This window comes from Schistocerca piceifrons, chromosome 3, assembly GCF_021461385.2.
Source record: "Schistocerca piceifrons isolate TAMUIC-IGC-003096 chromosome 3, iqSchPice1.1, whole genome shotgun sequence".
Classification (NCBI taxonomy): domain Eukaryota; kingdom Metazoa; phylum Arthropoda; class Insecta; order Orthoptera; family Acrididae; genus Schistocerca; species Schistocerca piceifrons.
In genome coordinates, this window is record NC_060140.1 from 309123755 (window position 1) to 309132267 (window position 8513).

The 8513-nt window shown below is 36.0% G+C and overlaps 1 long non-coding RNA gene across 1 annotated transcript; it reads left to right on the plus strand.

The window, feature by feature from the left end:
• The first annotated feature begins 633 nt into the window (after nucleotides 1-633).
• On the plus strand, nucleotides 634-7952 carry LOC124790098. The gene is made up of 3 exons (XR_007016223.1): nucleotides 634-680; nucleotides 6446-6601; nucleotides 7735-7952. It is a non-coding gene; the product is annotated as an uncharacterized LOC124790098 (long non-coding RNA).
• Nucleotides 7953-8513: the final 561 nt, after the last annotated feature.

Here is an 8513-nt window from a genome sequence, read left to right on the forward strand (position 1 = left end):
TGATTATCGGCTTGATGTCTGCCGAATCACTAAAGGGGCACATATCGAACATTTGTGAATGCCTAAAAAAACTTTTTGAGTTTTTGTATGTGTGTGCAAAGCATTGTGAAAATATCTCAAATAATAAAGTTATTGTAGAGCTGTGAAATCGCTTCAATCATTTGTAACAACCCTGTTCTTAGATAATCTGTAGAAACTGAGGCTGATGAATATTTTAATTTTCTTTTGAATTCAGAGTAAAGTAAAACATACGGCAAAGTGCAGACATTGCTGTCGAGTGCCACTCTATCAATTAATAATGCAAGGATTATATATCAATATGATTCTCGAAACCTTAAGCAACTAGTTTTGCCAACGAACAAAAAATCAAAAGAATGAAAGTGGCATGTTGTAAGTAGTTTCATGTATTATGTTACGTTCTGAGACATTTATGAAAGCTAGAAACACACAAGTTTGACCTTTCTGTGATATCGAGCAGCCTCTATTACAGTAGTTTTAGCGATAATGATTAGCCAGACCACGAATTTTATAATTGTTCATCTTTGTTTACTAAGAAAGTCATTTTACTTCTTGAACAGATTCCGGATTTGTCTTCAGCGCTAAAATACATACTTTATCTACCGTTCCCTACAATGAAAATCTTTTTCTACTGTTGGGCCGCTCACAGCGTAAAGGAACAGGTAGGCCCAAATAACTTTATACTTTTTGTAATTTGACATGTTTTTTGGTTTAGCGGCCATGTTAGTGGTAATTCTTAATACAGTTGGTGTAGTAATATACATCTTTATTTATCACAGAATGTCAAACAGTAAGTCTATAAAATCATATTATAATATGTGACTGTTACTAAATAAAAACTGAATACAAAACCAACAATCTGGTCACTTCTGTATCTGTACAGAAATTCTATTGAGGTGTAGAAAATTGTGCAATATAACATCTGCTCCTGAGTTAATTCGACGATAGGCTGTAGCACACCACATTTTAGCAAATCCACGTTGATATTATAAGTTCCGTTATGTCTCCTGTAGTATGTGTATTTTTTTGTTCAGTTCCTGAAGTATTACCCTGGCGCTGATTATCATCCTGTGCTAAAGCTGATACAAGGGTCAGTCGATTAAATGCTGTTCTTCAGTTCTGTGTTGCCCACTATTCTCCAAGATGCTGTATTTTCTGAATTGGATTTGATGTCTTTTGACAATTCCATAAGGCATTTTCACAATGTGCAGTATATATTCCCAGTTGTTTCATTACACTGCCTATGATCCATGGTGATCCGATTGACAAGCTGTTTGAGAAATTTTTGGTATACATTTGATACTAATTTGGATACTTTATCACCAATTTCGAACTGAACTCATCTTTGGATTTGCACCCTCTTTTGATGCATTTGTTACAATGTGATCCTTGCCTGACGTCCATGAAGTAGATCACCATGTGATTTTCCAGGTACGAGATTTGGTGTTGTGCGATAAGGTATCACCATTTTCTGGAGAGAATGTTGCTTGTTTGTCGCCACCCAGTTAACATTTTTCATGGATTCTTTGAATGTTCTGACAAATATTCTTGCTTCACCATTTGAATCAGTCTCAAATGGAGCTGCCGTTAGTTGTTCAATACCATTCCTGCCACAGAAATCTTCGAATTGCTTTGATACAAATTGTGTCCTATTGTTAGAAACTATGGTCTTGGAAAATCCTTCCACAACAAAGATTTTTTGGAGTGTCTTTATTGTGGCTTCTGTAGTTGTTGTCATGACAAAAGTATTTTGGAACTATGAGTATGAAGCGGGATACTTTCCATAATGATCCAGCATTATCAATGTCAGTCCTTTCCCATGGTCCTGTTGCTTGGAACCTGGTTTGGAAATCATTTTTGGAGTTTGGTTTTGCCATTTGAGCTGGCTCACATTGTAAAACCATCTTTTCGATTCCTTTGAGCATTTATGACCACCAGCAATATCTTCTAGCCACTTGCTTCATTCTGTCGATGCCTCAGTGTCCTCAATGGAGTGTCTTCAAAATTTTCTTTTGACTCATTTTCGGTGTAATAACGCTTATGAAATCTGCTTGAAGAAGTGGGAAGCCAGGGCTGGTGTTGATGGCAGTTTTTGTTGAAATATGGCTGCAAAAATTATTTGTCCTTCAGAAAAATGTTTGCCCATCGCCCTTGGTTATTTTTTGTTGTATGGGCATTAGACTGTGGTCCAAGGCCTATTTTTCTGCCTAACTTTTCGTCTTCCAGTGCCAGAGAAATCATCAGATGCCATAACGACTCAATAAGCACTTAGTCCCAAACTAGATCATCAAGCCAAATTGTTTACACGTATCTGTAGAAGCCTGTTTGTGACATCATCCGGCAGCTGCCTAAGATTGCACTGTGATGTGTTATGGAGTTTGGATTTTGGCCACATATTTTTCAGATATAAAATTATAAAGAATGTAGCAACCAGTCACGGAAACATTATTTATCTTGTTACAAATCGATTTCGACTGATATCAGTCATCATCGGTGCGTTTTTCTAACCGATACATGCCATAAGTAGAAGTACTGTCCTTGTCCTGATATCAGTCGAAATCGATTTGCAACAAGATAAATAATGTTTCCACAACTGTACGCTACATTCTTCATAATTTTATATTCCACAGTCGCTGCACAGAAAGGGAACCTTACGGAGTCCAACATTCAAAAATTCTTCAGTCATGTCGAATTTTTCAACTTGACCAGCCGGAAGCCTTATTAGGCATCAGCAGTTTCATGTTATTCCTTGGGTCTATATTCAATTTCATAACTGTGTCCCAAGAACGTGGTTGCACATATTTGTAGCCTTTATACTGTCACTGCTGGCAACTGTTGGATGGGATATTGAAACCAGAGTTTCAGATCTTTTACTACTTCAAATCTTCATCCCTACAGGTATTGGTGTAATTCCTTCATTCAATAAATTACGGATAGCTCTTCCTTTTCAATGTGGCTGGTATTTGTAGGGTGCACAATTAAGTTCTTGGAAACAAAGGCGATGGGCTTTTCTGAGACAATACTGCTCCGATTTCACGTGATAGTACATCAGTAGCCACCCGTATCATAGTTTGATTTGGTTCAAAGTGCACAGGAGTATGGCTAGCAACTCCTTGGCACAAGTATTGCAGTGTAAACATTACCAACTGGGACCCTCAAGCCTGGTCCCTATTTCGATGAAGTCACAAATCAAGATACCAGCAAGCCGCCCCACTCTCTTCCAATCACAGTGCAGTAGATTACCACAAAGCAGCCAATAAAAGCGTAATATTTTAGTGACCATTTAAATGAAACACCCAATAACAATGCAGTCCAGAGCAGCAACCTTGGCTGTGCTCAGAGGTATTTGTATTACGTGAATTTCTGCGTCATATTCAAAATTTTAATCCAAAAAATTCTTAAAGTTTGGAACTTGCTGTATTTCCACATATTAAATAAGTCATAAACACACACACACACACAAACACACACACAAAATGTTTAAGCCATGAACTTACTGGCTAAGCAGCACCTGTGAACATCAATTTCAAAAAGGAAGAAACAAGGTGTATTGACGAGCTCTTTATTGCAGCGTAACACATAAACTAGATGTATTAGCAATACACAAAGAGAATTTCACAATATGTTATGTTCACATAGAACCTGGACAAAATCACGTGGAACAAGTCACAGATGAAATATGGTCAAAGACAATGGTACAACAAGACAGAGATCAAAGGTCGCTATCTCAAAAATACAATCTTTGACACAAAATTAAAATTATTTGTAAAAATAAGTAACAATTTAGAGTAAACACACACACACACACACACACACACACACACACACACACACACACACACACACTGCTCCTCATAATTTGCATGTATTACATATCTCTAATTTTGAATGAAAATCTTCATCTATCCACTGAATGTCCCATGGCCATTCATTGTCCACTTCCATGCAAGCAAGAAATCCCAGAGTGAATGTTTGTCTAGCTGGCAGGTCAGTAGAAATCAACTCCTGAACATGGGTGCTTTTGTATAGATAGCAATGCAGTATGTTTCATAGAATTTTTTGCACCGTGCTCACAGGTCTGGCCAGCGTTCAGGTAATTCCCCCTGCACTGCATGTTTGCACATCACCATTTGACTCCTCCTGCAATACTGTGGCCAAATCTTCGACAGATATTGGATCGACTACTATCCTCTCTCTACCACATTGGACTTCAAAAAACCTGTTTTTTCTAATTTTGTATTCTTTTGTCCATACCCATAGCAGATATCAGACAATTGTCTTTATTCCTACCCTTGAGTGTCTGGAACTTCTGCAGGTCTACTGGTGCACAGTCACTGTTCTTGTAAAGTTTTACCAGTAGCACGCAATGCTTCATGGAGAGCCATGTCAGATATCTCGGACACAAACTGAGGAACAGCCACGTGCTGCTCGTTTGTTGGTGTGTGTATCCTCATGCTTACAGGGCAATCTATAAATAAAATGTTCGTTAATTGTTCTTTTGTTCCTTGATGTATCCCCTGGGTCAATAATATGCTGTTAAAATTTGATGCCATTCTGAGCTGTCCACAGCGTTTTGAGAGTGAAGCTTTAATTATTGACATCCTCATTTAATTTGTGGCTTCTTTGTTCTTCACTCCAAATGTGGTACAATGGTTGAATGTTGCTCATTGTCCAGTGAAGCTTAGGCTGTAAGTTAAATCAGTAGTGTCACTTGTATTTTGACAACATTTTAGATGTGTAAATACTGTAAGTTACACTGGTATTGTGATTATTTTTACATATTCTTTAGTTACATTTTAGACATAAGAATAACATTGGCATCACAATTTTGTGTGGACTTAGCCTATGTATTTTTGATAATTGATACAGAAATGGAAATACTGTCGGTTACACCAGTACTGTCAAAATCGTTATGTATTTTAGATATATAAGTAACAATTACAAACACCAGCATTCTCAGTACCTTCACATATTTTAATGGATCATTCAGGCCATTTGGATACTTCAATTATGCAGCTGAGCTCATCTGGTTGCTTTTCAACATAGTGCCAACTTATGCAATTTAGCTTCTTTGGATACTTTGAACATGGCGCCAGCTTGGATTGTGAGAGCAAAGGGATTACAAAGCACAGCTGGCCTAGTTCCACCACCTTGTATTTTTGAGTTTCACACAACCACCACCATCGTGGATTCTGGAATTGCAGCACTACCAAGCAGAGGTCACCTGAATTCGCTGAGTGTGTCAGAGAGTACATTACTATCCCACTTATCTCCATCAGAACATAGATTCAGAAAAGGAAGGATAATCAAAATTGCAACAACAGATTTTTTTATACTCTGAGTTCACTTGACAGGACTCACAAAACTTATGGTACTGTGATGGACCTGTCAAAAAAATTTTATTGTGTAAATCATTACACATCGATAGAGAAGCCAAATCAGTACTAAATATATAATTACATATTGGCTCCAAGGTACAAACAAAGTATCATTATCAATTTTTGGTCTATGATATCCATGATTTTCCATTAGTTATGTTGATTTTAAGGGTAGATATTTGGTAACAGGCTCACATTTTTCCCTTAAGGAACCATGCTGCACTGACATGGAAAAACAATATTGATACTGTTCGATAACTCTCACGTAGTACAGAAGCATGTCTGTTGTGTTTCCAGTACTTATTTCTGAATACTGTAGTGAGAGTTCGAGAAATACAGTTATTCTGTTAATACTAATGCCAGATTTATGGAACCATTTTTGGTATTTTCTCCGTTCATGTGTGTTTTTATTTATGTTTGATATGAATCTGAGTGCCTGCATCAGTGTCTGATAAATACTCACTAACCTCTGTTGTAACTTTTAGCACTTTGGTTTTAACATATTTTATTACTTTTGGAACACATATTCTTTACTTTCAATAATTTTCTTTCCGTACCCTTCTATCCCTTATTCCTCCTTCTTGCTGACATATTTTTATAATTTACATGTCTTTGCAATTTCAAAAACTGATTCTATTCATGCATCAGGAAGTGTCACATTATGCTCCAATGTAAGTTGTCTTCCCAAGTTGCTTTTTCTGAAAAAGGTGCTACATTTAGATACTGACCAGTTGGACATAAAATAGTAATATGGTTAACTGGTTTCTCCTAAGGATAAATAAGTATATCCAAACAGAAGATCTCGTCATCAACGGCATCTATGTGATTCCAAAATAATAATGACTACTATAGTTTCTGATTATCCCAATGATAGCAACTTTTTTGAAATCTTCTTATAGTGATGGTTACAGAAGAACAATGCTAAAACAGAAGTCACAGACCGAAGATACACTAATCCCTAATTCTGTTATGTAGTAGTCATTAGTTTTACAGTATGTTACAAAAGAATATGGAATGTTATCTACTGATAGACTTGTTATCTCCCACAGGGTGAGGAGGTCTCTTGGGCAGCCTATAGATGTGCTTGGCCTGATAGTAATCAGGATTTTAGGAAGAACTTGGCGATTACTATGTGCAGAGCGCAGCGACCGTTGCTCCTGACTGCGGGGCAGATCTATCCAATCAATAAGAATGCCTTTGTCTCGGTGAGCATTTTAAATAGATATAAAGGTGGCTTAAGTAATTTGATTGGTGTTCCTGGAGCATGTCTGGAGAACTTGCTACATATTTCAATTGCCATCTTATTATTTTTTGCTAATTGATTTTCTGGTAGGGTAGAGATGTACAGATTCTTGCGTTATTATCATTCTTTGATTTGTCACATTTAAATAGGTGGGAGGCATATATGTAATTAACACTGTAAAGAATATATTAATTAATTATTGTTAAAGTCTTATACTTAATGACCAAAGGTTTACAATGTGTTCTACTATCTACACTTGCCATTACTCTTATTCCTTCTTATAAATTACAAGAATTTTATTAACTTTGTTACTTTTTCCCCAGAGCGTTAGTCCATACCTTAAAACAGATCGAAATAAAGCAAAAAACATTGCTCTTGCCAACTCAAAAGTGATACATAACATCAATGCATGTCTTATCACAAAATACATTAAATTTATGACATAGTGAGCATTTTTATAACTATTTTTTGTTGCATATTCATAACTATATTTCATGTGTGTATCACTAATCGCTATCTTCAAATAAGACATCATCAGCTACAAACAGTTTTCTGTTCCCCTTACATGTCCATTTGTTCTTCAGTAGGCATTACATGCACACAGTACATCTTTCCAACTAACGATATGTCTTGATTACACATGAAGCTGCACATAACCTGTCCTGCTCCACAGTGCATGTGGCCTTGCTCAAATGCTGTAGGGTTGACAAAGTCAGTTACAAAGCAGCCATAATTTTTGTGGCCTGTGTGAACGACAAACTGTATTAATCCATTACTGTTTCTTTAGATGTATCTGATCCTCTATACTTTCATGTTTAAGTGATCTTACAGTTTTTTCCAATATTATTTTCGATATATCATTACAATAACCTTTAAATTCCTCACAATGCTAAAGCACAAAAGTGTTTCGTACTTTATTTTATTTTGTGTTGATATGGGCCACAAGAAAGCTGTCAATTTTTATATCTTGTGTAGGGAATGATTTGAAGATACTGTGTCATGAAACCAGATAAATCATGCATAAGAAGCTTCTATGAAATTCATAATACTTAATCAAATATGAGGAAACTTAATACATATTTCTGTCTGTTTCAGCTGGTCAAGGCATCATATTCATACTACACATTGCTGCGACAGTTTGAAGACAAATGAATTCAATCACAAGGACAACAGGCTTGAAAGTTGTTTCCTGAATTATCATTCACATGTAAAGAATGGCAAATAAAGCAGAAAGAATACTCAGCACTGATTATATTCATGTACAATCCAAAACAATGCTGTTATATTCACCATCATTGTTTTTGTGCAGGTGACAGGCCATCTTATCAAAAATAAATTTTAAAGGACCTCAGCATGAAACTTTCTTGTTTATTTATTGTCACCCATTTATATTCTTTTAGGTATTTATTTATGCATTCTATGTTGTGAAGACTTACAGCAGCAGTTTACTCACTGGGATGTTATGTGCAGTCATCTTACATGTGTAGAATGTGTTTTAGCCCTTACAAGTAGTTTCTCACATACTATAACATGCACAAAGAATCACCAAACTATAATCAGTTATTCATAAGGACTTTCATTATTGTCCTTAACCAAGCCTACTGCTGTTCCATACTGATAACCTGTTATATTTTATCCTTCTCACCCAATAAGAAAACTCAAAATGCTTAACTGCCAGTGGCAGAATTTTCCTTTGAATGTGTATTAAAGAAATAAGTGACATAAGTAGCAACTTTTAACACAATAAACAAATATTCATGGATATTTCTGTCATTTCTTTCAATTATCAATACGATCAAATTTAAAAATATCATATGAATGTTAATTAGTGTTGGAATTCTTTAGTGCTCCAATGAAAAGAAATTTCTGCTAGT